The 23,495-nt window shown below is 39.3% G+C and overlaps 1 protein-coding gene across 8 annotated transcripts in view; it reads right to left on the bottom strand.

Annotated features, from left to right (window-relative positions):
• The window catches only part of LOC104138034 (N-deacetylase and N-sulfotransferase 4), a 165,469-nt gene that overhangs the window by 110,787 nt on the left and 31,187 nt on the right, over nt 1-23,495 (bottom strand). For 2 of the 8 annotated variants that reach the window (XM_068941757.1, XM_068941759.1), the window contains exon 1: nt 406-986. The exons of 4 other annotated variants lie outside the window; for them this stretch is intronic. The gene's annotated coding sequence lies outside the window, so the exon portion shown is untranslated. Of the gene's footprint in view, nt 1-405; nt 1,045-23,495 lie in introns of those variants that run through there. 2 more of the 8 variants (XM_068941756.1, XM_068941753.1) reach the window with 2 other exon arrangements.

Genomic DNA, 23,495 nt, shown 5'->3' with positions numbered 1-23,495 from the left:
CCATCTTATCCTCTTCTCCATGCATAACTTCTAGTGTCCTAACTTCTGTGTTCTTTCACATATTTAGTCAGACAACTATTTCCCCTCAGAGGACATGCATCCATTTATATTCAGGGCACTTAAGCATCGCAAAGATGATCTCAAACTTTCAAATAATCCTTTCAATTCCAGACTAAAGGCAGCTTCTTGAAGTATTTGAGATTATATATATATATATATATATATATATATGCCTAGAACTTAACGATACATATATATATATTTTACACACTGTGTACGTTATACCTGTTCAAGAGTTGTTCTCTTATAGCTGAGTACATGTACTGTCTGGAACAGCAGTATAAACATACACCCAGAAGTACAGGCTCATGTAGCAGTATGTGCAGAAGCCAAACAATAGCTTACCTAGGGAAGAATTTCTTTTCCTAATGTGCAGGAAAGACATCTGCTATTCAAATCTCTTCACGTGGCTCCAGGCAAACTACCGAGAGTTTTCAATCCGTATCAGCTGTCTGAACGGTATCCCGGGAAGGCTCCTCTTGCGCCAGCCCCCAGTAACTGAACTCTTACCAGCATAGTCACATCTTATTTATACCCAGACTGTCCTTCTCAAAACAAACAGGCAGCTGGAATGATTCAAACCTCTGTTCAGCTCACCGGCAAAATGCAGCTTCCTCCTTGGACGCGAGCATTACGCCAGGGAGCATTCAGAGAACAGCAAAAAGGCTATGAGAACTATTTAATCACCCGAATAGCAGCTGCTCCTGTTACTGCTGCTGGTGCTGCTGCCGCTGTGCCGCCTGCTTAGCTGTAGCCAGGCTCCCTCTCCCTCATATCTACACAAGTACTGAGGCGGCTTTGCGGGATTATGATTGGCAGAAGCAGCCCGTTCCTCTAGCTAATCAACCCCGAGACTTTGAAGGACTCGGAGCTGCTCTGATGTCATTCCGGCAGGGGGATGCTCCACGCGAGCGTGCCACGGTGGAGGCTAATTCGGTGCCCAGCTGCGTGCCTTGCGCCCTGTGCTGATGGATGAGATGCTCTAGCAGGATTTGCATGAGCTGTCACTGTGCAGCTGGACCACCTCCCTCCCCTGCAACCTGCCCACACTAAACGCCCCAGCCAAAGGCCGCCTGTGACTTCCCGTTTTACGCCTGGAGCTGCAACTTAAAGCTTGGGGGGGGAAAAAAGGAAAAGTCGAAATGCGTTTTTTGGAAGGAGAATGTTTCAGGCAAGTGTGTGTGTGTGTGGGGGGGTTATCCTGACCTTTCCCCCCCACATTGAAGGAAGATTAAGAAAATCACAGTACTCTAAGACTTTTAGTTCATGCTCTTGTTAGTTCACTGATAGGCTCGTGTAGTACAACAAAAGGTTGCTTTTAATGCAACAGAGCAGCATGACCAAAATCAGGCAGAGGTCACCCAGCAAGTTGATTACAAGTGATCTCACTGATCTCACCACAGGGTGGGTATCAGCAAACATACTGTGCTCAGAGGGGCAAGCTATTTTTCTACCATCTGTGACATAAATTCCACTTATTCATAGCATAATTTCTTATTAAAATCCCTTCTCATCCAGCTAGAGATGAAATCTACAACCACAGCCAAGGAACATGATTGTTATGCAACTTTCTAAGGGTAAATTATATTACAGAGGAAAAACTAAACACTTACTATATTAAAAATTAGATTTTATACCAATCTAATTTTCAATTTTTGGCAGCTTGACACCTTCCACTCCAAAACTGTTCTCCATACAATACACCTTGGAATTGAAATTCAGCCAGTTTTGTGCAGAAAATGTGAGAAAATAGTTTTGTTCAAGGAGACTGGAACAGACCCATTCTGAGATGATGAATGATGCTGTAACCTCAGATTTGAATCACAGGGTGGTCAGCTCAACCTTTCATGTTTCCAAAAAACAGTAAATAAATGGTATTCCATGCAGTTTACAATGTACATCCTTCAGGTAGGACCTTCTACAGGAAGAGCTATTTGCTTTGTGACAATATCAAAGTTGCAGAGATGTTGGGTGTTCCAAACTGGGGACTAATTTATTCCTTCTGGCTAAATCAAACTAAGGGATAATTAAAATGCAATGTACGTCTGACTCATTTCCTGTAACTTTTAATTACAAAGCATTCGTTGGGGTCTTTTAAAAATGCCTAACACCTATGGCTGACTCTGCAGTCACGTTTTGTTTCCCAAAGCTTCCCGAGAAGCTTAGATGTTGAATTCCCACTGGAATTCAGTGGCAGGCAAGTGCCTCCTTGCATCCTACGTGACTGCTCGAACATGAGTTGGCTGTAAATTAAAATTACCAAATCAAGTTAAAGAATCTCTTGCCATCAAGAGGAAGAATTCTAATGCAATGGGTCTAAAACTAAAAAAAATAAAGAAAAAGAAAAAAGCTTATTATTATTTCTCTGGCTGCCACTGTTGCATGAAAAGATAAAGCTCGGTCATTCTCGTTCTCTCTGTCTTTCTCTTCACCTACTTGACTTCCAGCTACGCTTAGACAAAGTGTTTGGAAAATTGCTGTGAGTGGCAGGGTTTGACTGCATGGTGTGAATGTGTAACGGGATGGCTCTCTGCTGCTGCCAGATGTGGCAGGAGCAGCAGTCTGCCCCTTTGAAGCTGTGGCACATCAGTGGAGCCTGCTCGTGCAGATGTTCCCAGGCTGGGCCAGCAGCCAAGTGGTTACACGTACCATGGAAAGTGTATTTTAATTTGGATGCTAAAGTCTCTCTTTGAACTTAACTCCTTAGTTTAATAGCATGTCACACTAGAAGAATCCGATATGGGGAAACACGGTTGTTGATCTGCGCTGCCTCTATCTGTTTGCTTTGTTAGCATTTCATTTTAAGTGGAATATTGGGCAACTTATTACAGTTTCTTGACAGAATCTGCCCACATTAGAAGTTGGCAGAATTGCTCCGACTGTCTTCATGCAATAAAAAGAGTACACCAGCCTTTGGGAAAAGGGCTGAGTACAATTTGAATTTTTACTTCTGTCTCCTTTGGGTAGTAGTGAGAGGTAAACTGTTTTTGCTTGGATACAGATGCACTCAAGCGCTGTTACCTAGAATGTCTTTTCAATCATGGTATTGTTTTCATTCTCTGCTTTAGGGAAAATAGACAGAAAAGGAAATAATGGGACAGCAAGAAAGTGAAATGAAGTATGGGTGGGGAGCAATAGTAAAGTGAGGAAAATTCTAACAACGAAATGCCATATTAATGAGATACCCTACTTACACTGAAATCCTTACCACAGGATTTGTGTTCTTCTGTATCTTACCTGCAGCACAGACCTTGCATGAACTGGTGAAAATTCTACCTGAGCTAATACTTCTGTGATTTTTTTTCTGTGTATTGGTAAGCAATCACAGTTGTCCAGCCTTCCTATTTCAGTTGTTCAAAAATCACAGATAAAACATAGAACTACTTTGCCCAAACCTGTATTACTTGTTAGGAGCGTGCCTTTTTGGTTTTCTACCTGTTTAGTTTTTTTGGTTTGTTTTGTTTTGTCAAAATTTTCTTGGCGCTTATGTACTTTACCAGACATACAGGTGAGTTTTTTGTTTGTTTTTTACTTTTTTAAACCTAGCACTTTCATGTAGTTATTCAGCTTAGAACAATGTAAGTTAAGACTTTGACCAAGATTTTTTTAAGGGATTATCTGCATTTGCATTGAGGACAACTGCTGAATATTCAGCATCCTTCTGTCTAGATAACCACAAATATCAGAGTCTGGATTTACATACCTATCATAGATATTACAGTGATGGTATAATATCTGAGCACCTGTTTTTAATGTATTCATCTTCACACACTGTGAGATAGAAAAATGCAATTCCCTCGGTTCTGCACTGAGAAATGTGATAGAGAACAAACAAATGTTTCCAGAAATTAATCCATATAATATATGGCTACCTTCCTGGTCCACCCTTCTGGACTATTTGAGAACTTTCAACCAGGTATTTGGACTGTTGTTCTGCTGTTGCTATGAAGAGCTTTTGTTTCCCCAGACTGCCCCGCGTTGCCATGCCTGCTATTACAGTTCTCTGATATTTTAATAGGCACTCCCTACATCTCCTTTCAAAAACTACCTTGCAGGTTGAAGGTCCTCCCTTCAAAATTAAGTTGGCTAGGATATGCATAAATGTCTCTTTCAGCTACAGATATCCTTACGGTCTTATTAAAAGAAAGACGGCTTTTGGCACTGGAGTTCATAATGAGTTTAAAAGAACAACAGTTGACTATTGCTCAAAGGACTGGCTTTTCCTTGATTTGTGGAGACTTTTTATGAACTTAAATATAATTGAACAACAGAGCGTCTTTTATTAAACGCACAGAGCAGTTCCTCAGCTAGTGCAAACTGTCAAAATACCATTGACTTCAGAGGAACTATGAAAACTTATGAGTTACAGATTAGTCTCTCCAGCAGCTCCTCAAGATACGCAGAACTTTGTATTTAATTACATTCACATCAAAAGTGCAAGAAACATAAAGGCAAAACAGAATATGCTTGTTTTCAGAATATTCAAATATATATTTCATTAAGAAAAGTCTGTTTCTTTGATGTCTTAATAAGTTGTTAATTTTTTTTTAATTTGAATACTTTGGCTTTGACCCAAAATCTTGTAGAGGTTTTATATGCTCAGAAGTATAGAGATCAAATATAGATACACTTGGAGTTGAGTTTCACGCATCACAACACACCCAAGGCATTCACGTCTTCTACTGGAAGTGCTTGCCTTGTCATGGGTTATTCTTATTTCCCAGATGACATATGGAGAGCATGCTGCTAGTACTCCGCTTAAGCATGAAGCACTGATTTGAAACAACATCAACAACAAAAATGTTACAAAGTCCTACAAGCAAAATAAAATAAAAATGCAGAAAAATGAACTAGATTCTCCAACTACCGTCTTTCTCTAGCCATGGCTTCTTTTACCTTGCTGTTTATGTTTGGATACATTTCTTCTGCATATATCAGCACATACCAGTTCAGTAATGACCTCTATCTTAACCTATTATTCCTTTGTAAAGTACCTTTGAAAGCCTAGTGTGATTTTGGTCCTGTAAGTAAGGCTTTGGACATGTTAGTTTCTGAGAGAGTGTTGATATAAACTAATATTGAAATATCATTAAATCAACACACATTCATTAACATCTAACATTAGAACTGCTCCACATCTCTCTAATTACATTACTACTTTATGTCTTAAGTGCTTACTCAGCTAAAAAAAAAAAAAAAACCTCTAGTCTTTTTAAGACCTGTCACCAGCATACTATCAAAGCAAGAACAGAGATTGTACTACTTAATCCAAAATCTGTTCTACGTTACCCCTTTCGGAGTTGCCAGCTCACTCTGACATTGAGAAAAGAATTTATATTGTGCAAAAGAGAAGTGTACACACCCTTACAGTCTTTTTGGCCCTCTCCCAATATTTTCCTTACAGAAGTCCTTCCTGGGTTCAGATCTGGCCAGAAGTTGGGCAAAAATGCCCATGGATGTATGGGGAGAAGGACTGGAACCTAGAAAGAAAAGAGCTATTTCCTAGGTCTCACATTCAAACAGGCAGACAGACTGAAGTCTCATTCTGCTCAGCCCCCTCTTGATTTGTATTTGTGTCAGTAACACCATAACAATATACTGGGGTTGCTTCATAGCTGGGTTCTTTTCCTAAAAACTGTGATCATAACCTCCCTGCTGATGAGCAAGTGAAGCTGTATTAAAAAACTAAACTAGAACCAGGGCCAATACACAAAGTGACCACCTCACTCAGAAGAGCTCGCTGCTTCTGTAGTCACCGTATTTGCTACAGTTTGCAATGCCATAAAGAAAGTTTGCTAATCTAGAAGATCCAAGAGCATTTCATTCTCCTCTTTCTGTGGAAGTATAAAGAATCATTTACTAAATTTCTTTCTCCTATGGGAATCACAAGCGTTACCCTTCATCAGGCTGTGGGGCAGAGATCGTCATATAGCCTCCCCCTTCCCAGTACTGCAGCTGAGCAACCGTAACCCAGTAGGAGAAGAAGTGCTGTCATCCTCTTATGCATCAGCTCTGGTGCTATTCTCTGGTGTCTGCTAACAAGGTAAGTTCAGGTCGATAAAGGGACTTATTTTAGTGAATAGCACATTCTGTACAGCATTACTTTACAGGAGCTTGAGGAACTACTTAAAAGAAGACTGCAAAGTATTCCTTTTTCCAGCACGGACTTTAGAAAACGTGTTTACTGACTTCTAATGATCTACAGAAGGAGGAGCCTCCTGGAAAGCTCCTGGTCCTCAGGGCGGTAGCCCCAAGCCAGCAGGTTGCCTGGGTGTCACAGGCAACCCACATCATTTTGCAGAACTTTTGCTCATAAAATGGAAAGAATCCACCTTGACTTGCAGAATATATGCTGAAATGAGGAACAGGCAAAAAATACACCTCAAGCAATGGAAGAGATGAATCAGAGTGAGTAAGAAATGCTGTTGTTGCATGGGGACTGTTCTCCATCAGTCCACTCTTCTTCTACTGCCTTTTAGCCTTTCCACTGAGCACCCCCCTGTCCAAACTTCATTTGGGTCTATCTTTAAAAGAATGAGACTAAGGGAGGGAACCATTGCATGCTTTAAGGAAAGGTCTGTAATTCAGTTGGAAAGTAATGTATATCCTTCACTCCTCCCCACCCTTTCTCTTTCTCTTTAAGGAGCAATTATATAAAAAATTACAGCATTAATTTGGGAAAGAAAGAGGTAATTCATTTGTGTTACTCCATCACAACACTTGGGACTGTGAGAACAATTATCTCAGTATAACATCAATGTTCAGTTGTCATATTTGCCGTCTCCACATCTGAGCCGTAAGAGCTTTCTAAGTAAAGAGAGAGAGGAATAGGGTTGTATCCCTGTAGTACATTGTTTTGCTGATAGATAGATCAGCATGTCAATACTTCAGATAAATTCTTTGAAGAACCAATAGTTAAAAGCTCAGATAAGAGAACACACAATATCAACAGTCAAGATGCAGTGGGGCTAGTAAGCTGCCTATAAGCGCCTGGCTTTTAATAAACAGGAAATCTGTTGGCAAATCCATTTTCACATAGGACAACATAGCCAGAAAATTAAGCAATAGCATGCAAATCCTAATACTAAGGATTTTTTCCTCGATTGTTAAAAATTAAGTTTCTGAACCTTGAATGATTAGTTTAAGATCTTAACTGGGGACTGGGGTGGTGGGGTTTTTTTTTTGTTTTTTTTTTTGGAGTTACTCGAACTGTGGAATGGTTCATAGAGTAGTTTAATTAGACAGACCATTGCTCCAATGGGAGTCCCCTTTAACATGTCTACAGAGGCTTTTTAAATACTCTAATCCACTTCTGAATAAAAGGTGAAACTAGAAATGATCTTTTCAAAGGAGAAACTACAAAGAATGATTATCCTTCTCTTTTTCCTTTTCTGACTTTGCGATCTAGATATGAAGCTTCCATTACATTCTAAGGATGACTTTTTTTTAGGTTAGCTCTCACAAGCATAGCTTTTTATGTACCCTAATTTAAAATGAAAAAACTCCTCAAACTGAAAAATCCTTCGCTAAATTATTTGCAAACTGGTATTCTAGCATTACTGTAATAAATGGATCCTGTTGCAGAGAGTATCTTGTTTCATCTGTTAGCAAATTTCTTTTATCTTGGAAATCCCAATATCATTTGTTGTGTCTCCTATAGGACAAGGCCTCACATTTACGAGCTACTTTTGCTAATGCTCCAACTAGCATGGGAAATCTTAATGTACAGCTAAGCCTTTGTAAACCAGTTTCTGTTCTCTTTTGTACCCTTCTCCTCTGTAAATTACCACCCCTCTGAAGCAAGGTACTTGGTACTCAGCGGGACCTGATCCTTCCTCTCATAAGTAATTGGTTTGTTCTCAGTGATTGTTGGGTGCATGAAAGTTCTGCCCTTGAAAGGTCTCCAAAATGTGTTGTATTTTATTTTAAGGTTGGCAGAAAAATATGAGCAATTGTACTTGTCTTTAGGTGTGAGAATGTTTTGTCTCCTTTAGATGAGTAGCTTGGCTAACTTCCATGGGATTACTTGTGTAAGTAAAATTCATTCTCTGGGTCCAATGTATTTGAACAATACAAATGAACTCTGTCACTTTACAAGAGCCATCCCACACCCGGAGACATGCGATAGTTCCATATTCCTTTTTTAGTATGGTGTATCTGCTTTAAGGTCTAATTTTTAGCCTGGTGCAAGTGTGCTGTGTTTTAGCATTCAAACAACAAACAAAGCTGGGTTCAACAAGCAGGATACTAACACACTTCAAGAAATTTTAGTCTGACAAAGCAGATCATGATCATGATTTTATATTTATACTGTTTCAACTTTTGCAGAAACGTGAGATCTATCTGAAATGTCTGTAAGGAAAACAAAGTTAATAAGCTAAAGAAATGTTTTTACTGTGTAACTATTATAGAATCATTTTTCCTGAGGTAGGAATTATTTATAGACTTTCAGCACTGCTTTCTTAAAAAATGAGAAGAGCAGCAGAAGAAATGATCTTTTGAGAAGACACAGTAGTGTATGAACAATGCACAATGATCATCATTCTTCAATCAATCGTCTTTCAATTCAGATTCCTTTTAGAAATGTATTATTCACATGGGAAGAAAATAAAAGGTGATTTAATTAAAATTATCAGAGAAAAACATGGATGGAGTAATCAGCAGTGAGAGTGTTCCAAGTCAGTAAGCTCTTGATACTCGACTAACCATTATACAACTTTTGTGAGCCTTGTTCCTCATGTTTTTATGCCGCTCATGCTCAGTGGTTTACAGTTGAAAATACCCCTGTCTATGTATAACGATGTTTTGGAGTTGCCTCTTTGCTCACTGAAAATTTCTGGACACTTTAGAAATAGTGTTGTTTGTCTGTTTATACCAGTGATGAAAAATCCTTGGCCGTGTGCATTTTAGTGTAATTTTTTTTTTTAACACAGTATAAAAGCATATAAACTTTGAATAGTGATGCTGTGAACTGCAATTATCATATTTACTACACTATGAAACATAGGCTTGAAAGAAATAGATTAAATGATGAGAGGGTAGAAGGTTCATTTTCCTGATAGTGTACAGCTTTTATGTTAAAAAGAAAAGCATTTTAAGAAACCAGATATTATACTAAAAAAAAGTAGTAAGACAGAAAAACAGCAGCATGCTTATTTTAAATGTTACATATTGTGCTCCCATAGAGGGCAATATTGTATAAAAGATTGGTTTAAGGAATGAACTAGGTATCTGCCAATTCATCTGTGTTAATATACTTTAAGGAAAATTACTGTTACAATAAATTTGATGCCGCATTTCCCTTCAGTCAAGCTATGACTAATACACACAATAATGCACACAAAACCACATAACAGAACCTCATTAAAGGTGAGGGAAATTAATTTTGTAGATTCCTGAATTGTAGATTATAAAGGATAAACCGTCACATATTGGCTTACAGTTTTCTGTTCAGTGACTGAGTCACAGTAAGCACTCTCTTTTATTAAAGCTGGTTGAACAAACTCGTAAGAAAATGCACACAGGGATGCATTGTCAGTCCTGGGAAAAGGATTTGTAAATAGATATAGGTCTTGGATACAGTGAAATCATCCGCATTTCTAAACTGTATCTGGTATTTTTTCCTGTGAAATGCATGGTTGAGCTTATCATAATGTTTTAATTTACTCTTGTGCTTTCCTGGTTTTGATGGGTTGTCAGCACAAGGCCCTGGACTTAAATCTTTCTCAGCCTCCTGGGACAGCTGAAACGCTGAAAGATTCATGCTCCTTTAGAATAACCTCATATATTTACTTTCTCTTCTACCCTTATTTACCTGCTTCATGAGGACTACTGAAGAGCTATGCCACAATGAGTTATTCACGTTGTCTACATTAGACACTGTACAGCCAAAAGGAGGGTACGGGGCTCTAAGTTCTTGTAGAGTTATTGGGAAAAGGTAAGCTCCCCCTGCAGGGGAGTGAGGGCCTGGCAGTTAAATGCCTACAATCTAAAGGTACTAAGTGTCCCCAATGTTTCAAAAAACATTGTTTCAAGCAATGGCACTAAAATTCTTTTGAAGAAAAATCCCTTACAAATGGCTTTAAATGATTCAGTCAGATCTGAGGTGATTGTGATTAAGTCACAAAAGGTAATACATGCCCAGGTTTCCACTGAAACCAGACTGGCTGATGTATTGATGAAGAACTCCGGAATTAAACTGTAATATTTATTGCTCTAAGTAGTATACTGATTACCTTGAAACCTTCATTAAAAATGAAGTTTATTTAATGAGAAAAACATGCCTAAGACTTAGGGATCTATTCTTGCAATTGATTGCACTTGACTGGTTTTAGACAGAGAATGAGTTGTCGTCTTTGAAATGAGTATAGCTCACCCTAGGCTAGGTTTCAGTACTTTTATTAATACTACCATGTAACTCCTTCTAAGAGCGATAACTGGCTGAGTCTAACATCTGAAGTGAGTATGCATCACCTTATTGTCTATTCAACTTCCAGATAGAAAAACTTGTTGGAGCTTTCTGGGTTGCTTCCCCTCTGCGTGCTCTTGAGTTTCCTTCCAGTTGAGCTTGCAGCATACTGGAAGGGGGTGGTGGCCCCTTGAGTCTCAGCTCAACACGGATCCGTTGTGCAGCTGAGCTACATGATGGGAAATGCACCCTGTGGTCCCTGGCTTGGATTTGCCCCCAAAGAACCCTTCAAGGAGACAGATGCTTCTCAGATGTAAACAAACATCAGAATTTACAACTACTGCAAATTGCTTTAATTAAACGTGAAAAAAGAATATGGCTTTCCCCTCATTATCTAACTAATTACCTAACTAGTTTAAATGCAGCAACAGTTGCATTTTGTTTTACAACTATATTTCTTTAGTGATATCAATGATAAGCCTAACTGTAAATCCTATACTCACACTGCAGTTCAGCCTGCGAGGGTTAAGGCAGTGGCACTACTTGTTTCAGTAACTGCGCAGCAATGCAAGTGGTCTTCTCATTGCAGTCACCCCAGAATTCTGCAGGGAGCAGGACAGAAGAGCAACCAATGGGAACAGGTAGGGGTAAGTAGCTCTTATGGCCTCTATGTATGTTTCAGTGCTCCTACAGGGGTGTGAAAGCCTCTTTCCATCTGCCAAAGAGCCATAGCAAAACAAAGGAAAACATAAAGTATATTTTAGGTATATGTAGCGTGAGCTAGTTGGAGACAGCCTGGTAACTTGCTGTAGCTATGAAAAAGGCTGTTTGAGACTTTTCACCGTAATGATCTGACTGTGTCAAGAAAGTAGTGCATCTGAAATCCTTTGTGAGAGTGCATGAGGAAAAGGGAGTAAATCCAGTATGACCATCATGGGCTGCATAGGCTAAGCAATGGGATGGGACAAGACGGAGACAGAGAAGACAGAAGCTGCAGGTTGAATGTAAAATATTGCATGACAGTTGTCTATACAGAGGTAGAGCTCATCAAGGGCAGGGAGGCCTTCATGTAGGGCGCTTCAAATGATGTCAGGATGCAAAGGCATTGTACAAGGTACAGAACATTTTACTGCCAATTACAGAGAAAGCTGCAAGACTGAAGTAACTTCCACCAGAAAAAGTGACAAAATCTCATAGCTAGGAAAAATTAAAAGGGAAGCTTTTAATAAATACTAGTGCTATCCAGCAACACTGAATAAAACAGATTCTAAGGTGTCTACTGTAGAAATTTAATAATAAAAACAAAAGACTAAGGTGAGCTGGATCCCTCTGCGTTCCCTGTTCTGTATCCTCAGAGAAATGAAGGAAATGTGACAATCAATGTGACCACTGATGCTATCAAATCACTTAGTCCAAAATTTTTTCTTATTATCTTCACATAACAGCTCTAAAGTCCAAGGAATCATGTCCTTCTACAATGTCAAATGCCAGAATCAATACTGTTCCTAATAGCTGGGATGGAGGCACCCCGGCGTACAATCAGGAGTGACTCAACTCTTTATGCAGAGCTTGAATCTGAACTGTTGAATAGCGTGGCTTAGAAACATGTGCGTTTATTTCATTCTGAATTAAATTTTACATCCAGATCTCCTATCTGAAGCCTGGATCTCCCCCTGGGAATCCAGCTGCAGCTGCAGGGGCTTCATGTGTGACCCCCCCCCCCCCCCTTGCTGCCATGGCCGTACGTCTGGCAGCCAGTGCCGTCTCTGCGGAGCCATATGCCTCATTTGCTCCCTTCTGCTAGTTCAGGGATCTGGAAAAAGTCAGAAAGAGCAGGTTGTGGCTGTTTGTACTAGTCAGGTTCTGAAAACAGGTACATTCAACGGAAGAGAAGTATTACAGGAAACTTGCTTTAATATGAGGGTGTATGTTCTGTGAATGATGATTTTCAGCTCTTAATGAATTGAGTATTAGGTACACTTTGTCCTTTTGCGCTTCTGGGGTTTTTTTGGCTCATTAATTCACATGTTCAAGGATTATTTTAAAATGTGTTAACACTCAGGTGCATTTATATCCATTGATCAATATTATCCTTATTTAATCTAGTATAGCAATACAGTATTTATGTACAATATTACACCCTATCTGTCAAACACTGATTAAATAATTTCATCATTTTTAACTTTTATACATGCAAGAGAGAAAATGAGTATTTCCAGTTATTAGGAAATACAAGAACACGTGTATTAGATTAAACAATAACAATTCACAAATTAACTCCATAAAAGTTGGATACTTTCTAGAATGCTGTGTTTTCATGGGTCACATATTATACCTCATAGGTTACTGAAAGGGAGGATGAGAAAAAAAAATGAAGCTTAATATTTACTTTGAAAATATAACTTCTCTTCTATTTAGGGCTAAGTTCACGCTTGGCCTTCAAATGCCATGTCACTATTGGAATTGCATCCAGTTGCACTGGATTTGAATATAATGTTGATGGAAATACAAACCACCACTGAGCAACAAGTGGTTGCAGCATTAGTTATGTGCAGGAAGAATAAACAACTTATGATATACAAAATCTCTCTCTTTTTTTTCCCCTCTTTACTCCTGGTTTGGTAAATGTGAGGTGAGTCAGAAAGTGCTTCTGCTGGTTTGTTCTGCCTCAAATTCTGCTTTAACAGATTCTAGTTAATCCTCCCCTTGCCACTTTAGGCTTTCTCGTAATTGCTTTCTGAACCTCTTTCCTCTCTCCCTCCTCCAAGAGGTAGCTGGAAAATGTGATGATCTATGAGAAAATCCTAAAGGCTAAATAAATATATAAAATTGTTTTTTTGACAGAATGTAGATTTTACTAAATTCCCACATATATTTCTCTAAAGCATATATTTTTTTCCAAGATGGAATTATCTGCAAAAAAGAATTAATAACAGGAGGTTCCATCTTTAATGACAGATCAACTGCTGTCTCTGCTGCCTAATTCACTTTTGCAAAAAAAACTAACACTTAAATTTTTTAACATCACGTTATTCAATAATCAAGGACTTTCTAACAATGTTGTTCTTTTTATTGTTACTGCTGTTACTATTTTACTGTTGGTATGTCATCAGTAATGACATTCAAATAGAAAAAGGACATGGAAAATGAAGACCTGCCAATAGCATGCGTTGAAAAATTACGCAAGTCATAAATACATCATTCATTATGTCAGGGGATCTATCTTCCACATGATGGAGTCTATTACCTAGGAATGAGGTGTGGAGTAAGGATATTAGTATTTTCTTCAGAGCTCTGCTCTGCCCAATTTCTGGGCTTTGGCTAACCCTGCTGTAACACGGATTTAAGAAATTTAAGTCCATTATAAGGCTCCACATTTTTCAAAGCTTTGCACACCTTGCTGTGAAGTATTGTAGCACTTCTTCAGCCACAACTGAAATGCTTCCAGGAGAGTTATAGTTGGAAGACGGAGACAAAACTGAAAGACATATTTAGTTAGCAATAAAAAATGATACATTAATATGTGTACTAGCATCTTTGTCGTGCAAAAGATTTGCTGAAGTTAAGAGATTTTTTTTTTTAAGTCAGCGTAGATTTTCCCTTTGCAGTGACTGGATAAAATCTGTTTTCTTCTCATTTTGACTTGCTGTTCATGGAAATTCGGTGCTCGAAAAGTCAGAGAGAACGCTTAATATTTAGACAGGATACAGGATATGATATAGGATAAAAAATAAAACCAAGATAAGTGTAGGATAAAAAATATGGGAATAGTTTCATATTATTTGAGTGCGAACAATGGAGGCAGAGACTCATTTTGGAGTACCCCAAAAGTTCTACTTCCTACCTAGCGGCCCTGGCTGAAGAGGAAAACAAGGTGCCCCTCTGCACGGGTCCTGCAGCGGTACCAAGGCCAGACGAGCCTACGCACCCTCCGCCCTGTGGGATAGAGAGACTGTGCTAGGTCAAGCACTGCAAGCTGCCTCCTCTCCAGCCACGGATCCAAAATCCTGACAACTGGAAGCCTTCCAGGCCACAGACAAGTGAAGCTATCAAACTAATGACGAGTAGGTCTATTCAGTCATTTCCTTTCTCCTTATCCTCATCTTTGTCTTTCACAGGCACCGCAATGTGTCTGACAGAGATCCAGCTTCCGCAAACAAGTCCCTTCAGCCTTACGAGTTCCCTCATTAACCAGGAGCACAGAGGAGGCCAAAAATCACATAATCTGAACACAGATGCATCAGAATACTTTAAATGTCTCTGAAAGAAGCCAATGCAACTACAAAATCTGCAACGGGATATTCAGAACTAGCTTTTCCAGCGTATGTTTAGGAGCCTTCCAGAGTATGTTTGGGAGGCTCAAAACTCAGAAGGAAGAATGGAGGAAAATACAGTTAAACTGACCAAAAACACTTGTCTTTGACTGTGGGGAGGAATAGTGAGATTTGGTAGAAACGGTTTGATTTCAGGATAAATCACAGTTAGAGGGTGCATGTTGCATAGTATAATCCCTACGGTTAGAAGACCTTTTGGGTCTGTTGCAGTTAATATATCAGCAGGAAAATTTAACCTATTTAAAAGATAATAGAGAATGCAAAAGATATTTTTGAAAACAGTTAAAAGTAAGTCTTCACTGATTGTTCTTCACTGCTTTTCTTGTCATGTGGCTATATGCACACGAACAGAAAAGATGTTACCGGAAAGAGGTGCAATTAAAAAAATCCATACATTCACTTTTCCAGATGCTTAGAAATTGTAAAATAAACATGCACATTTGGTGCAAGTCACACCCTTAAGCGCAGTTCAGGTTAACAGGAAAAGTCAGGGATGAGCTAAGGTAGAAAACACTGAACTATCAGCCTCTGCAGTCCAGAGAGAGACCGCATTATTGTGCAGGCAGGATACATAGCCTTAAAGGGATTTAAAAAATCACAGTGGTTATTACTTAGATTTATTTCATGTGATCACTAAAATTTTCCTGAGTCACTGGCCAAAAGTGGTTTTTTTCTTGTTCCCATCATGGGAACCGGTTCTGTTTCAAACCAAAAACACTTCTATTTCAAGGAAATGTTAAAGCTAAACAAAGTCCTCAGCATTCAAAATTCAGATCCAAAGTTTGCAGATGACCAGTGAATATTCATAGAAAACAGGCACATTTAATTGTAATTCCAAACTCCACATAGCTTTCCGTGCTGCAGGAATGAAGCAAACAAAATGAGCTGAAATGGGAACAGGTGTTTCAAGCCTAGCAAGAAGATATGAACATGAAAGCTCTGCTATTAGAAAGCAAAAAGCTCATTTTCTGAGTGTTTAAACTTACTTTTTTGTGGTTGCTATGTTACCATCTCTGCACCTACTTTCTGGTGCTTTGAACTGTAGAGAAGAAAAAAAAAAAAGCCTTTTTTGAAAAAGCAGTCCTGACCTAAACTGAAAATAAACGTGAGATCATCTTATGAAGTTTTTATAGTGGGTAAAACATAAGATTCAGCAATATTTAAATCAGCCAGTCTGGGGAATCAACTAGCCCAGCTGGATCGCTTTTATTTTTCCAGCACTTTTCAAGTAAAATGTCTTTACTAAGCTACACCACCAGCGTTAACGTTACTTCGTTTAGGACAGAAGCATGTTATAGCTGCTGGTAATAGTAATAGCTGTTGTACCTTTTACTGTAGATGAAAACAGATCAAACTCTCAGGGGAAAAAAAAATGTGCATAATGGGAAAAAAATAGTCTGCATTCAGATCATGCATCACAAGAGAGTTAGGCAAGTTCTCCGGCATTCAGAAAACAGGAAGTTTTATGCAAAGGGTCTAAAGAGATTCAAAAACTTTAATAAATATATTGGTGAGATAAGAAATCTGGAAAAGAAAGAGCATCTTTTGAAAACCAGGAAACGCAGTTAACCCTGAGTATAAAATTGTAATGACAGATTCCTTTCAAGGACATATTGCCAATAATCCATTTAAGGAAAATAAAGGTAATTTTAAAACAGATAGATGGAGAGTCAGTGGAGAAATAATGAATTCTATGTAAGTGGAAATGGTAGTAAAACATTGAAGCGCTTCAGCTGAACAAGAGTTAGTGGGCAGCGGGACAAAGCTCCAGACTAGCAGGGCCTGGCCATCGCACGGGCAAGCAGAGGCAACCCTACTGCTTAAGGCTTGCACAGCTCATTGAAGAAAATATGAAGCATTATTATGCAATGCCTTCTGGCAGGGAGGTGGACGGGATTTCTGAATGTGCCTTATTTAATCTCTAGACTGATTGTTTCTGAAGAAAATTACATGCAGATAGATATATCTCACTTCTCTCAAAACACCTTAACAGAACCATTTCTCAGAGCGGAATATTAGTCATGTTGAAAGTCCTTTCTCTTTCTTTCTTTGTGCTCCTGTGTGCACACACACACATGCACACATTTATACTCGGGAACATTAATTCCACTTTATGTTTCCGAAAGTCTCTTCCCATAGGATTCCTCAGTTCATCACATCGCTTTGCCATTTATCATGCAGCTATCACTTCCTCACCTCCATATTGAAACAATAAGGAAGGGATATACTAGTCTATAAATACCTAGCTCCAGTAACAATAAAGATAGCCGAGGAATTATTAAGTACTTAAAAAGTATAATGGACTGAAGCTAGAAAAAGAAAAATTCATGTTACACATGAGGGAAAAAAGATAGTCTTGAGGTCAGTTCAACAAGGGAAAAAATTAGCTAGAGAAAGCTGTTACACCACCCTCACTGAAGAGGTAATGGTGTCACTGTTAGATGTGGGACATGAGGAAATAGAAAGGTGTAGAAGAATAAAGCTCTAGTAAATACCCGGTAGAAAACACGCATGCACCGATGAGCAGCTTGAGGGGAGAGCCCCGCAGCTCTTCTGCAGTGCCACTAGTTAAGATTCTGCTCTTGTGGCACCAGTGGTTGTTAATAGCAATGAGAAGGGAGGCAGAACAGGATGATCTAGGAGGCCCCTTCCAGCTCTAACATCCATAGGATTCATTCGGCTCCCTCTTGGCACAGGAGCGAGCTCACCCTACTCTGATTTATATATCCAAAGTTTTTATTTTAATACTCTGTTGCATGCAGGGGAAAAATATTACGGACTGACAAGAACTTTAAAAAGTTGCTTGCCATTTGAGGAAGTGCATTCTCACTGTTGTCACCGGGTAGTGCTTATTTTCTGCCTGCTGACCACAAGTACATTAAGCACTCAGTAATGGTAACACCAGTAATAAATAATTATTGGAAGCTGCAATGTATGCTGTGCAAAGACTTTTAGCAATCATAAAGATTACTTTCTGTACTGTCAGATTTCTGTACTATGGAATTACAAGGATTTATTGTACTGAAAAGAAAAAGCTGTCTGCTGATAAGATCACATATCAAAAATATGCAAAAAAGTTCCCTTTACATTTGGCTAAGGCAGACCTGCATTCATCTTCTGCATCCTAATTTGGGGACTCAAAAAGTACAGCTGTGCTAATGTAGAGTGCCTTACCAATCTGCTTTTCCTGCATTCAAGCACATAGGACCATCATCTACTTACTCCACTTATGAAGTGCGAGGCGAAAGGGAGTAATTACTACATAGGATCACAGCTGGCTTTGAACCAAGACTGCTGTGCAGTCTCAGGTACTTGCTCATTTTTGGAAAACTTTGTGAAAGTCTGGCAGGAATACAAGCTGGTTTCTCTCTTTTACTCCTAATATGCACAGTGAACGAAATAGGGAAGACAGTGGGAGGTGGAAAAAAGGGGGATTTGTCCCTCTGCCTCTTCTTGCATGGCTTTGTGCAGTATGCACGCTAGTACAGAAGTGTGACTATCCCTACAGCTTGTATGGCAAAGTGCTTAGCCTTCTTGTAGCTCAGATCTGTACTGTCCTGGCCATATAGGTTGCAGCTTAAAAACTTGCCCCGATTTTCAGCAGCAAGTTTGCACAGTAACTGTGGAATTACTATTTCACATTTCTGTGCAAATGTGCTCTCTGTCTGTAGAGGTAGATTACATGCATCCTTGTTAGCTGTGTCTGCTAACAAGAAGGAATGCCTCCCATGTTTTTCTCCTGTCCTCTTCCACACTCTCTATGCTTATCTTTATATTCATCTGGATTTCTGGACTAATGCCTTTCTAGCACCTTCAATAAATAGAGGGGTAACACCCGAAAAGAAGAAAAGGAAGAAAGTAGCAGAACCGAGAGGATATTTCAGCTGTGGAAGATGTTGCAGCTTCATTTAAACCAAACAATGGTAGGTCACTGAAGACAGGAGCTTCCCAACGCCTCCTGTTAAGTAAACAGATCTGGAAGCTTCACAAGAGAGTATTTTCTTGTTGTGACTCTGATAGACCACAACAAACACAAAACTTTTCCGCAATACCACTTGGAAATACAATCTCAGAGGTTAATCAATGCTCTAAGTGTCAGTGTCCTCCCTTCCCAAGGGATTAACAGAAACCTGGCTTCTGGGGGCTAGGAAATAAATACGGATTCCCATTCAGATTTCAGCAGTATAAATGGAATAGACGCTTTTCCTGCTCGTCTACTTCTAAGATTGCTGTATCTGGGAAAAGTAAAGCACTGCTTACTAGGGGAGACATGACAGCAGGTGATCTAAGCTGTCATAGCTTCATTGACTTCGCTTTATGAGAACAGAGGATATGCCCCAGAGATTTTGATCTCCCTGCACTTTCCAAACTTTTCACTAGACCACTAAGCAATGATTATTTGTCCAGTTCAAACAAACACGCCCTAGATGTTCAATTTCCAGCAACTGCAAGGCAGCAGGTGTGGGTAAATGTTGTTATTTCCTGTTTTATTTCTTGATTTCGGTCTTTATTTTTCCCAGAAGGACTTTCTTTTGTGCTTTGTTTTCCTCAGTGATACATAACATTTTGTAAGCTTTATCTGCACAAAACATACCATGCTCTCTATTCCACTTTGCAACACCAATATACTTCTCACCCTTTTAAAAATTAGATAGTCAAGAATATATACAAAATTTGTGAGGTCCTCATGCTGTGACCTTTATATCTTATCTCTTCATCCAGCTCTCTCTAGACCTGAAACCTCTCTACTGGCTTACTACTTTATCATACATTCCTTTCAAGTTTATGCAGGTTTCTCAGATTTCTTCCCAAGCATTCTGTAGAATAGCCCAGACAAACACATCTCAGACATAATTTCTTTCATCACTCTCTAGACATTCAAACTTAAGACTCCTTTTTAATTTTTTTCTTTTCCTCTGCTCCTGACACCAGGTTGTAGGGTTGGTGTTTTTCAGGTGACCTGTCTGTCTTCTGAACTCTCACTCCACATGTTCCAAGCTCCCTCCCCTTCTTCCCGAACCCCTAATACTGATGAATTCAGAGTGGTGATCCCACGACACCCTCTCTATATAATCATACCTTGAGGCTTCTCTGGTAACAAAACCACTACTTGTTCGGTGCTCTTGATAGAAACACCTTCCTGCTTGGAGCAACCTATAGGTAATTAATAGCAACAATACGCTGCCACAAGGAGGGATACTGATAAGCTTGCCTGAGAAGGCCACATGTAAGTAAGCTCCTTCTCCCCAGAAGCCAGACTCCTCTCATTTGGAGATGCTGATGTTTAAGATTTAAGAAATTTAAGACGTGGTCAGGAGTCATTGTGAAATAACAGCATACAAATGAGAGATGAATAAAGCAGACACCAGGTCCGCATTGCAACAGGATGCCTAAGCAAAGACATTGTCAGCCTTTACAGCAAGATACACATTTAAAAGCATGGCAGACTCAGTATATTGCTTTTGTAATCTGTAATTTTATAAGGTTTTTAAAAGTCTTATTTTCTGAACTAGTACAATTTCACACGAAATACCAACTCTCCCATTTAGCTGCTTTTCCTATGAATTTGTTTTGAGACCATAAGCTTCTCTCCCCATTGACTATTGTTAGGTACTTTGCTAGAGCTATCAACATAATATCTCTTCTCTGTGACATAACAATCATGCCACTAGCTAAAACGTATTACAGTCAGCCAAATTCTGTGTGATGCTACCACACTACATTAAGTGGCAGCTGCCACTCTAAGCCCATTGCTGAGCAGAGCCTTAGGACTGTAATGCTCCCTCTACAGCACAGCAGCTGCACACTAGCTGCATGGAAATGAAATTTCCCCATCTGAGCTACAATCGTGCTTGATAGCTGATTGAGACTTTGGTGTCTGTGTCAGAGAAGGGTCTGAATTTAGGCATGGACTGGATCCAAGGTTGCAGCTCCATCCTCTCTTAAATCCTACACTGAGAACAAAAAACAAAGGGGGCAAAGATATGATCCTGACAGTTGTTCCCACTGTCATGCTTTTGACAGAAATCAGGAGCCCACGGGGAAAATTGCATTGCTCTCTTTCTGTAGGGACACTGAGCACCATGAAGAACTTGCATCCCTTGACAGTTGCAGTCCCCTGGTCCCTCAGCCCCCGAGCGCAGGCTCCTGCTCTTCCCCTCTTCCGCTTACCGATCAACGTTCCCTTGGCTGAAAAATCTCTCAGATGCTAGCACATATGACAGCTGAACGCAGCCTACTCGTTCAGACTATGTGCAGGTCAGAACACTTGCCAAAATGTGCACATCAACATTATGAGGGAGTTGAAGGGGACAGATATGACAGCTTATGTGTACACATTCCTTAACTATAGTCTCTGTAAGTAGGTGTAAATTGCCTACATTTTAAGAACACTTTCTTGTTTTCATTGACATGCCAGTGAATTTCTGGCATTTTTCTTAAACGTGGTAATTTTGAAAAAAAAAAGGCCCTTCAAGGGAGCTCACGCATCAAATGCTGTCTAATGTAGTGTTTAAAAATCTATTTGGCCTTTATCATCCTTACTGTTGCATGCCACAGTGCATGTCCTTAGAGCAATGGCCATATATTTTGAGCAGGATTCCTGGCAGCATATAAGTACTGCCCGATTTAATCATGTTATATATTGTCACCTCTTTTAATTTTATATTGCATTCTTCTACGCTGAAGCACAAGACCCTGCTTGCCAGCTCTGATACAATTCTCAAATGAGCCTAGAGTTCTTAACAGTTTTTCCTTTACCACTTGTCAAAGCTCTTCTTTCGTCAGTGTACCTTCAACAGTTACTCATATGATGAGGTTTTGATTTTTTTGTTTCTAGGCCTATTTTGTATTATTCCATACTGCATAAAATGGTCCCAAGTCAGGCTCATAGAATTAAAAAAATCCTTCTGAATCTCATGGTGTTGCTCCTATTTTCCTTTGTGATAACTCTCAATCTAATTTCGAATGAAGTCAAAATCTTGTCTTCATTACGATATTCTCCGCTAGCAACACCAAATGAATGAAAAAGTCTCCAGAACTGTGGGATATCTTGTACAACCTGAAGTCCAGGCATCTAACCTTTCATAAATACAGAGAGAATGTGAAGTGCTAATGATATATTGGACACCAGCAGGTAATTTTTTAACTGCATTATTCCAACAGAGCTTTTGAAAATAATTATGCCTTTTTTATACTATTTCAATAGACCTTGACGCCCACTATATTATAAGTATGCAATTCTATGTATCAAATCACTAATTAAAATGTATTCACAGCAAGGTTATTTATTGAAATGGAACAGTTGGGGTGGACTTGGAGCACTCTTGAGATTAAATTAGCCTTTCACCTATCAATAAAGCACAATGGAGAGAGAAGAGGGGAAAAAAAGAAAAAAAGACAGGATCCTGATTTCAAATTATTCTACTTTATTTGCATGTTTGAAGAATTCTGGATGAAAGAATTGTGGTTATCTGTTACTGTAAAGCTATTTTGTGGGATGTTTCACTTTTCCAGCAGCTACCGAGGGTGATATTCATACTGAAAGTCTCAAAATGGAGGAAAAGGTAGAAGGAAAAAAGGAAGAAACTATGTTGGCACACATTCAGCTGAGAAGCTGCTGCTGTCCCAGCAGTGAGAGGAAGAAGTCGCATTGAAAGCTGCCAGAGGACACATCAATTCTCTATGTTCTTTCATGTGAGTAAAGCACGTACTCTTAAGTTGGAAAAGGACGGTAGAACGGAAAGTGGAGGGAGTGCAGTTAGATGTCAATCACCTCCCTGGGATGAATCTATCCTTGGAGTTGTAGGATGTGATTTCCTGTGCCAGCACTGCTGAATGTGACCCTTGGACTTCGACTGTTATTGTAGAAACCTGTCACCTAAACTGACAGAGGGTATTTTATCTCCCTCACCTTCTGTCACTGAGTTCTTTCATGTTTGGGACAACTGAGTTATTTCATACTGTGAAAATAGAGCTAGGTAATGAACATTAGTCAAAACAGACCATTTTAAGCAACAGTTGCAGAACAGTCACAGCAATTAAACTTGGGACTGTTAAGGCAAGCAGGAGGATTCTGATTTTCTGAGACACTTGCATGTAATCAGGAAGCAACACATACTGAGAGCGCCAAATGTTCAATCAAAAACATTCTTCATGTTGCACGTTGGTTGCCTATGAATAATCTAAAGACAAGGAGTTAAAACATTTGATCCACAAATAAGTCTGAAAACCAAACATCTAACTTCAAATAGCGTTCCCCAGTATCTCCTACAAAGAGCTTGGTAACACTACAGAGCCATACAGCATTTTCTCAGTTGTTGTGTAACTCACCGCTGTGCATAAGGAGTAAATCAAGTTTTGCTAATTTCTATCTGCTTTATGTGCTCTCCATAGCCAGGCTTAGAATATAAAAAAAGTCTATTCCCAATCTGTCTGTGAAAAAAGGTTGCATAAACTTTTACTTTGAGGTTCCCTATCAGAGGCTAAACAACATGAAGCTGCCTCAAGTTTCAAGACACAATTTTGGCTCCTCAACTTAACACGTTTTCAAAGCAGCTGGTTTTCAGGAAATGAACACTTGGCACTTTTGAAAGGCCTCTACAGCAGCTTACAAACTGGGCTCAAAACTTCCTGGGCTCAAAATCATCACTTGCTGCAGATAGTCTCAGCTCTTGTAAAACGAATGCAAACGT

The sequence above is a fragment of the Struthio camelus genome, chromosome 4 (genome assembly GCF_040807025.1).
Source record: "Struthio camelus isolate bStrCam1 chromosome 4, bStrCam1.hap1, whole genome shotgun sequence".
Taxonomy (NCBI): domain Eukaryota; kingdom Metazoa; phylum Chordata; class Aves; order Struthioniformes; family Struthionidae; genus Struthio; species Struthio camelus.
Note: the sequence above shows the minus strand (reverse complement) of the source record. Positions and strands in the feature narration are given on the sequence as shown.